This window comes from Lathyrus oleraceus, chromosome 2 (assembly GCF_024323335.1).
Source record: "Lathyrus oleraceus cultivar Zhongwan6 chromosome 2, CAAS_Psat_ZW6_1.0, whole genome shotgun sequence".
Taxonomy (NCBI): domain Eukaryota; kingdom Viridiplantae; phylum Streptophyta; class Magnoliopsida; order Fabales; family Fabaceae; genus Lathyrus; species Lathyrus oleraceus.
In genome coordinates, this window is record NC_066580.1 from 276,514,068 (window position 1) to 276,523,976 (window position 9,909).

At 39.0% G+C, this 9,909-nt stretch overlaps 2 non-coding genes across 2 annotated transcripts; both read left to right on the forward strand.

The window, feature by feature from the left end:
* Nucleotides 1-759: 759 nt before the first annotated feature.
* On the forward strand, nt 760-866 carry LOC127125065 (small nucleolar RNA R71). Its single transcript, XR_007804530.1, has one exon. It is a non-coding gene; the product is annotated as a small nucleolar RNA R71 (small nucleolar RNA).
* Nucleotides 867-8,651: 7,785 nt separating this feature from the next.
* On the forward strand, nt 8,652-8,758 carry LOC127125066 (small nucleolar RNA R71). Its single transcript, XR_007804531.1, has one exon. It is a non-coding gene; the product is annotated as a small nucleolar RNA R71 (small nucleolar RNA).
* Nucleotides 8,759-9,909: the final 1,151 nt, after the last annotated feature.

Here is a 9,909-nt window from a genome sequence, read left to right on the forward strand (position 1 = left end):
AACTGTCCTCCAAGTGTAGTCTGAGTGGCTTCGTTTAAAGCTACCTGAGAGATCTGGGTTTCAAGCATCTTGGTATGAGTAACTATTTGGTCAACCTTGGTTCCTAACTGAGTAATCAATTCGTTAACATGAATGTTCTGGTTCATGAACTCCTTGTTTTGTTGGGTTTGAGAGGTGATAAAATTTTCCATAATTTTCTCAAGGCTCAGCTTTGGTGGCACAGGTTGCATAGGTTAATTTGATCTTGGGGCTTGATAACTATGTCTCGGGGGTGCATTATTTTGAATAGGGTTATTGTTTTTATAGGAGAAGTTCGGGTGATTCCTCCATCCAGGGTTATAGGTATCCGAGTATGGGTACCCTTGGGTGTAGTTCACTTGCTCAGAGTGGGTTTCGTTTAATAGACTGCATTCTGCAGATTGGTGTCCTTTGGTTCCACATATCTCACAATCCGACGAAATTGTGGCTACAGTATTCAGGTTTATGCACATATGCTCGACTTTAAGGGCTAATGCGTCCATTTTAGCTTACATCATGTCTATAGAGCTTAGTTCATGCACTCCTCCTTGGGCTTCCTTCTTCTCAACTGTCGCTCGTTCGACTCCCCATGATTGATGGTTTTGAGCCATATCTTCGATGAGGGCACTAGCTTCAGGATAAGGTTTGTACATCAGAGCACCGCATGCGGCAGCGTCGATGGTCATCTTTTTGTTGTAATGAATTCCATTATAGAAGGTTTGAATGATTAACCAATTTTCTAAACCATGATGTGGGCATGCTCGTAACAACTCTTTATATCTCTCCCAAGCTTCGAACAACGATTCTCCTTGGTTTTGGGTAAATCTAGTTATATGGTTTCGAAGAACGGCGGTCTTACTCGGGGGAAAATATCTAGCAAGAAAAACTCTTTTAAGGTTATCCCAAGTCGTAATGGAATTGGGTGGAAGGGAATCTAACCATTATAGGGCTTTATCTCTGAGGGAAAAAGGAAATAATCTTAAACGTATTGCCTCAGGAGAAGCTCCATTGGTTTTAAAAGTGTCTTCTAATTGAAGAAATATTTTTAAATGTTGGTTTGGGTTCTCAGTAGCGATACCCACGAATTGTCTCTATTGCACTAGTTGCAACAGGGATGGTTTAAGTTCAAAATTATTAGCTGGGATGGTTGGGTTTACTATACTAGAACTAGGTTCTTCATTAGATGGATGAGCGAAGTCCTTAAGAGGTCTTTGGTTTTGATCTTCGGCCATAGCTCTCTTAATTCTATGAAAGAAAAAACGTGCGCGAGCGTAACGTTCAGGTTCCGCCAGAGGGTATACTAAGCTTAAACTTCTGGTGCTACGAGTTATTCACATTGACCGGCGGGAAATAGCCTAAGTCTAAACGATATAACAACAGGAAAATGAAATTTGACGAAATTGGTCCCCGGCAACGGCGCCAAAAACTTGATGCGGTGTTTCGCAAGTATACGAACGCGTCAGAGTAATATAAAAGATTGTCGAATCCACAGAGACCAAGTGTCAATCTATCGTTATCTGTCGTTATGATGTTTATCAAAGGCAATCAAAATAGGTGTTTTTAGAGTGTGCAATGAAAAGTAAAGTATTGAAATAAAATATAAATAATAAAGACAGGGTCGAATGTAATTCACATAATCAATTGATAATCCAAGTACTTGCTAATAGAGCTACTTATGGGCAGTGTTTCCTACTTTGAAAAGAATTAATTTAACAGGAACTGTCGCTTTCGCGTATTCAGAACCGAGTTGTACTCCCTAATCAAACCCTCTTATTGTCACTTCTAAAAAGGCGCGCATTGCGTTAGAGTAGTAAACCTATTTTTAAGAAATATAGTATCTTGACTAAGTTGAAAAGTATTATAACCTGGATTTCTTAACCAAAAGAGGTTCTTACGAACCAGACTCTAAACTTATAAACGCGTCCGAAAATAGTTTTAAAATCTCTTTTCTTCTTAATGTTAAAATCTCCTAATGAACTAAACAAAGCCCTTTCGCTGTTTTTGAAATAATTAAAAACAATTAAGTTTAAAAAGACGTTGGACGGCTTTCGATCTTACCCAACGGAATTGAAGTGCGGGAAAATTTAAGTTGAAAGTTAAAATAGCCCTTAAGTGCTTCTACGAACAATTGTACGGATTATCAGTTCAATTACGATTCTTACATTCTAACCTTATAGATTTAATTAGACATGGTAAAGTAAAAGTGCATTAATTTAAATAAAAGTAGTGCGAGTGCGGAAAGTAAATAAAAGTAGTGCGAGTGCGAAGAAATAAATAATTTAAAGTGAGTGCGAGGAAATAAATAAAAGTAAAGCGAGTGCGGGAAATAAATAAAAGTAAATCGAGTGCGGGAAATAAATAAAAGTAAAGCGAGTGCGGGAAATAAATAAAAGCTTTCTGAATAGCTTTCTGAACAGTGTTGTTAGTCTCAATAGCTTTCTGAACATCCTTTAAAGAAGACATGGGTGCACCTGTTTTGTTTACTTCAACAATAGACAAGGCTTGGAACGGAGTTCCAACCTCCTCCTTAGCTTCAACATAAGAAAAGGATTACAGGTGGCTCACTAAAAGCGCCTTCTCTCCACCAACAACGATAAGTTTGTCATTCTTCACAAATTTAAGCTTCTGGTGTAAAGTAGATGTCACAGCTCCTGCTTCATGAATCCATGGCCTTCCCAATAAACATCTATATGCCGGGTGAATATCCATTACTTGGAAAGTAATCTAAAAATCACTCGGACCTATCTTAATCGGAAGGTCCACTTCACCAATGACGGCTTTACGAGAACCATCAAACGCTTTGACAATCACGCCATTGTACCTCATAGGGGAACTTTGATAAGAAAGTATGGACAAAGTTGACTTCAGAAGCACATTCAAAGACGAACCAGTGTCGACCAATACGTTGGATAGCGTATCCTCCTTGCAATTCATAGAAATATGGAGCCCCAGATTGTGATTTTTGCCTTCCTCAAGAGGCTCTTCATCACAAAAACTCAAATTATTGCATGAAGTAATGTTAGCAACAATGTGGTCAAACTGATCCACAGTTACATCATGTTCCACATAGGCTTGCTCGAGCACTTTCTGCAATGCCTCTCTATATGCCTCAGAATTCATCAACAGAGACAACATCGAAATCTTTGACGGGGTTTGGAGCAACTACTCCATCACATTGAACTCACTTCCCTTTATTAACCTTAAAACTTTATCATTATCATTAGTCTTCAGCTTGCTGGATTCACCAGACTGACACGCTGGAGCACTAACTGGATTTACCACTGGCATATCCACCTTCTTACTGGTTGCAACATCCTCTACCTCCTTCGGAAAGACCGATCGAAGACACGACTACTACGGGTCACCTTTGCAATATCAACTATATTCACCATGGAATCTTCTACGGGTAAAGGAATCTCTTGACCATTCTCCACCATGTTGGCATTATACTGATAAGGCACAACTTTATCAGATGCATACGGAACAGGGTACGCTAATTGTATTACCAACGACGATACCGATCTATTAACACTGTTACTGTTGCTGCTGTCAAATTGAATGACTACCCGCTCAGGGGTCTTAAACACTGGCATGATTACATTTACATCATCTATATCCCTCGACTGTTGAATCTAGATTACATTCTCATCCATCAACTTCTGGATATACCTCTTGACAATCATACACCCACGGGGGTTCACACTACAGATTGCACAACCATCATGGTCGTGCTCATAGTCACTGATCATGCACAAGGTCCTATGCATTTACACCAACGACCTACGGATACGTTGTACAACAAAAACTCAGAAATTCCGCGGACAACCGTCCACCATGTTGACAATAGCATTACCATGATCAGGAAATGGATTAGCTTTCATGTTAGGCGCATGGTCCTCAAAGGACATCATCCCACTCTTCACAAGCTTTTGTACTCTGTACTTCAACGGGTAGCAGTTCTCAATGTCGTGGCCAGGGGCTCCCTGGTGAACGGAACAATGGAGTTCAGGTTTGAACCACCATGGAAGTGGCTCGGGTATTTGAGGTAGATTTCTGGGTTGAAGTAGGTTCTTGAGAACCAATGATGGATATAAGTTTGCGTAGGACATAGGAATAGGGTCAAAAGAGACCTCCTTCCTCTCAAAATTTTGTTGTTGATTATTGTTTTTGTTGTAGTTGGTTCTTTGTTGCGGTTGTTGTTGATGTTGTTGTTGAATCGGAACAAATTGATTGTTGGAATTGTTGGAAAAAACTGGAATCACTGAAGAAACTTGATGTTGATGCTGACGCTGTTCAGAACTCCTTCTGTATGAGGCCTCCTCTGCCTCCCCACAGATACTGAATTAGTTTCGCCCTCCTTTCTCTTGGAGAAACTACCACCATACTTCTTACTAGACGATGCTTCTTCCTTAGACAGACGTCCCTCTCGGACTCCCTCTTCTAACCTCATCCCAATATTTACCATTTCGGTAAAGTCACTAAGGGCACTAGAAATCACACGTTCGTAATAAAACGAACTCAGTGATACTTCAGGAACTAGGATCAAGCAATGGAAATGGTTTGTTTTTGAAGAAATTTCCAGAAAAATTGAGAGAAAAAAGTTTGAGAAAATTTCTAGATCTGAAAATTGTGATTGTTCTTAGTGAAAAACAGTTAGGGTTTCTGTTATATATGTTGTGCTAATCACCCTTCTAATCATGTTTAGCCAAATGGTAATTGGAATTAGCAAAAAGAGGTGTATGTACCAAAATGTGATTTTCACCTTATGCATGAAAAATGCATGTGAATAGTGCATGAATTTCCACTTAATTTCACTCAAAAGTCTGTTTTGGAGCTATTGGCAATGATAGAATGTTCAAATAATGCACCAATTTTAAACTTTAATTTTTCCCTCCAAAAATCAAGTGAAATGCAAATGATTATGTGATGACAATTGGTGTAATGAAATGTATGTTTTGGAAAATAGAGGTCAAAAGGAGAATTTAGCAAAAAGAACCACTTGAATTGGAGTTTTGGTTGAGAAGTTATGCCCATTTGAAGTTCAATGCATCCTTGGCCAAGTTTTGATCACATCTCCTTAACCAGACATGAGAAATCCATGATCTTGGACTTTTTGGAAATGGGAGAGAAAGATCTTCAACTTTCATGTTGGAAAAAATTTCATTTGAAGCCTTCTTGATGATGTAATCTTGAGTTGAAAACCTTTCCATTTTTGGAAACTTCAAATTACAGGTCACCTGCTATTTTGGGAAAGTCTTGATCTGACTTCAAATCCTTCGATGTTGATGTTTGAAATGTCAAATGAGACTTGTATGAACATGAATGAGGCATCTCTAACCATCTCCCACCTCCAAATCCACAGTTGAACTGACAGTTGACTTCTGTTGACTTTTTAGGGTTTCAGATGAATTGCACATGGACTGATGAGCTTTGAGCCTTCAATCTTTGGCCAACCCACTTCAAAATGATCCTTGGGTCACATTAACTCATTGTACCAACCCTAGGGCTTTGATTCCATAGAAAATGCACTTGCTTGCTTGCATAGTTAAATCTCCTGACCAGTCTTGCCTGATGACTTGGTGGACTATGCAATGAACAATGCAATGTTAATGACCTAAAATGAAAATGTATATACAAAATGGGAGGTGCAAATTTGAGGTGCTACAGGTGCAGATACTAATGCTTGCTTTAAAAGATTAAATGCGTCATTACATTTTTCATCGAAAATGAATTCAGCATCTTTCATTAAAAGTCCGGTTAAAGGTTTAGTTATTTTGGAGAAGTCTTTAATGAAACGCCGGTAGAATCCAGCGTGTCCAAGAATGCTTCGGACTTCTCTGATGGTTTTTGGGGGTTTTAGGTTTTCTATAACTTCTATTTTAGCTTTATCTACCTCTATACCTTTTTCAGAAACTATATGTCCTAAAACCATTCCTTCGGTTACCATGAAATGACATTTTTCTCAGTTAAGCATGAGGTTCACCTCCACGCATCTCTCCAGGATTTTCTCAAGGTTAGCAAGACAATTGTGGAAATCAAATCCGCAAACCGAGAAATCATCCATAAACACTTTCGTGATACCGTCTAGGTAATCTGCAAAGATTGACATCATGCAGCGTTGGAAAGTAGCTGGGGTATTACAGAGGCCGAACGACATTCGTCTGTAGGCAAAAGTTCCATAAGGCATGGAAAGGTAGTTTTTTCTTGATCTTCGGGGTGGATAGGTATTTGGAAGAATCCAGAGTATCCATCTAGATAGCAGAAGTAAGAGTGTCTGGCTAGACGCTCCAACATCTGGTCTATAAATGGTAAAGGGAAATGATCCTTCCTAGTTGCTTTATTTAATTTTCTATAATCTATACACATCCGCCATCCTCCTTCTAAATGTTTTGCTATGTTCACCTTTATCGTTTTGCACGACTGTGATGCCTCCCTTTTTAGGTACTACATGCACAGGGCTCACCCACTTACTATCCGAGATCTGGTAGATGATACCTGCCTCAAGTAACTTAAGAACTTCCTTTTTAACAACATCACTCATTATAGGGTTTATTCTTCTCTAATGTTCCCTAGAGGGTTTTGAATCTTCTTCGAGCGAAATCTGATGCATGCATACGGATGGACTTATACCTTTCAGGTCAGAGATATTATATCCTAAGGCTGAGGGATATCTTCGTAAAACGTCTAAAAGTTGGTTCGTTTCCTTTTGGCTCAAGGTAGCACTAACTATAACTAAACGGTTCATCTTTTGATCGAGGAACTCGTATCTGAGGTTCTTAGGTAGTTCCTTAAGTTCTAAGGTTGGTTTCTTAGGGAATGGCATAGGATCTGGGGTAAGGGATAAACATTTGTAAAGGTTATCATCGATGTAGGGTTTCTTAAAGTCATCATCTTCCCTTATGAGAGTTGATGGTAACTTAATTGTTTTTATAATTTCTTTTTGTTCTAATTCTCTAACACATTCATCAATGATATCTAAGGCATAACACGAGTCTCCCATCACAGGTGCCATAAGAAATTTCGAAAGTATAAATTCTATTTTCTCGTCACCTGCCTCAAATGTCAACTTTCCTTTCTTGACATCTATTATGGCTCCTGCAGTCGATAAGAATGGTCTACCTAGAAGGATTGGTATATCATTGTCCTCTTTGATGTCCATGACAACAAAATCAGTAGGGATAAATAACTGACCTATCCTAACAGGAACATCTTCTAAAATGCCTATCGGATATTTAACAGATCTATCGGCTAACTGAAGTGACATCTTAGTGGGCTGTAATTCTCCCAAGTTTAACCTCTCACAAACTGCTAAAGGCATTAGGCTCACACTAGCTCCTAAGTCTAGAAAAGCTTTTTCGATGACATGATTACCCAAAAGGCAAGGAATGGAGAAATTTCCAGGATCTTTATCTTTCTTTGCTAATTTGTCCTCGGAAATAGCATTACATTCCAAAGGCTTCAGATCGTCAATTCTACGTTTGTTGGTAAGGATGTCTTTGAGAAACTTTGCATAAGAAGGTATTTGGGTGATGGCTTCTGTGAAAGGGATTTCTACATGAAGTTTTTCTATAACTTTAATAAATTTTTGATATTGTTTATTGATCTGGGTTTGTTTGAGTCTTTGGGGATATGGTATAGGTGGTTTATATGGCGGGGGTGGTACGTAAGTTTTGTCTTTAGGTTTTTCTCCTTTTTCTTGACCTTCCTGGTTTTCAGATTCCTCTGGTTCCTTTACTTCGTCTGGGGGTTTGGTACATTCCTTAGAAGTTCCGGGTTCACTCAATCTAGGGTTTGGTGGCTCATCATAAGCGTTCCTACTTTGTAGGGTAATGGCATTGGCTTGTCCTCTCGGATTTTGTTGAGGTTGTCCAGGGAACTGTCCTCCAAGTGTAGTCTGAGTGGCTTCGTTTAAAGCTACCTGAGAGATCTGGGTTTCAAGCATCTTGGTATGAGTAACTATTTGGTCAACCTTGGTTCCTAACTGAGTAATCAATTCGTTAACATGAATGTTCTGGTTCATGAACTCCTTGTTTTGTTGGGTTTGAGAGGTGATAAAATTTTCCATAATTTTCTCAAGGCTCAGCTTTGGTGGCACAGGTTGCATAGGTTAATTTGATCTTGGGGCTTGATAACTATGTCTCGGGGGTGCATTATTTTGAATAGGGTTATTGTTTTTATAGGAGAAGTTCGGGTGATTCCTCCATCCAGGGTTATAGGTATCCGAGTATGGGTACCCTTGGGTGTAGTTCACTTGCTCAGAGTGGGTTTCGTTTAATAGACTGCATTCTGCAGATTGGTGTCCTTTGGTTCCACATATCTCACAATCCGACGAAATTGTGGCTACAGTATTCAGGTTTATGCACATATGCTCGACTTTAAGGGCTAATGCGTCCATTTTAGCTTACATCATGTCTATAGAGCTTAGTTCATGCACTCCTCCTTGGGCTTCCTTCTTCTCAACTGTCGCTCGTTCGACTCCCCATGATTGATGGTTTTGAGCCATATCTTCGATGAGGGCACTAGCTTCAGGATAAGGTTTGTACATCAGAGCACCGCATGCGACAGCGTCGATGGTCATCTTTTTGTTGTAATGAATTCCATTATAGAAGGTTTGAATGATTAACCAATTTTCTAAACCATGATGTGGGCATGCTCGTAACAACTCTTTATATCTCTCCCAAGCTTCGAACAACGATTCTCCTTGGTTTTGGGTAAATCTAGTTATATGGTTTCGAAGAACGGCGGTCTTACTCGGGGGAAAATATCTAGCAAGAAAAACTCTTTTAAGGTTATCCCAAGTCGTAATGGAATTGGGTGGAAGGGAATCTAACCATTATAGGGCTTTATCTCTGAGGGAAAAAGGAAATAATCTTAAACGTATTGCCTCAGGAGAAGCTCCATTGGTTTTAAAAGTGTCTTCTAATTGAAGAAATATTTTTAAATGTTGGTTTGGGTTCTCAGTAGCGATACCCACGAATTGTCTCTATTGCACTAGTTGCAACAGGGATGGTTTAAGTTCAAAATTATTAGCTGGGATGGTTGGGTTTACTATACTAGAACTAGGTTCTTCATTAGATGGATGAGCGAAGTCCTTAAGAGGTCTTTGGTTTTGATCTTCGGCCATAGCTCTCTTAATTCTATGAAAGAAAAAACGTGCGCGAGCGTAACGTTCAGGTTCCGCCAGAGGGTATACTAAGCTTAAACTTCCGGTGCTACGAGTTATTCACATTGACCGGCGGGAAATAGCCTAAGTCTAAACGATATAACAACAGGAAAATGAAATTTGACGAAATTGGTCCCCGGCAACGGCGCCAAAAACTTGATGCGGTGTTTCGCAAGTATACGAACGCGTCAGAGTAATATAAAAGATTGTCGAATCCATAGAGACCAAGTGTCAATCTATCGTTATCTGTCGTTATGATGTTTATCAAAGGCAATCAAAATAGGTGTTTTTAGAGTGTGCAATGAAAAGTAAAGTATTGAAATAAAATATAAATAATAAAGACAGGGTCGAATGTAATTCACATAATCAATTGATAATCCAAGTACTTGCTAATAGAGCTACTTATGGGCAGTGTTTCCTACTTTGAAAAGAATTAATTTAACAGGAACTGTCGCTTTCGCGTATTCAGAACCGAGTTGTACTCCCTAATCAAACCCTCTTATTGTCACTTCTAAAAAGGCGCGCATTGCGTTAGAGTAGTAAACCTATTTTTAAGAAATATAGTATCTTGACTAAGTTGAAAAGTATTATAACCTGGATTTCTTAACCAAAAGAGGTTCTTACGAACCAGACTCTAAACTTATAAACGCGTCCGAAAATAGTTTTAAAATCTCTTTTCTTCTTAATGTTAAAATCTCCTAATGAACTAAACAAAGCCCTTTCGCTGT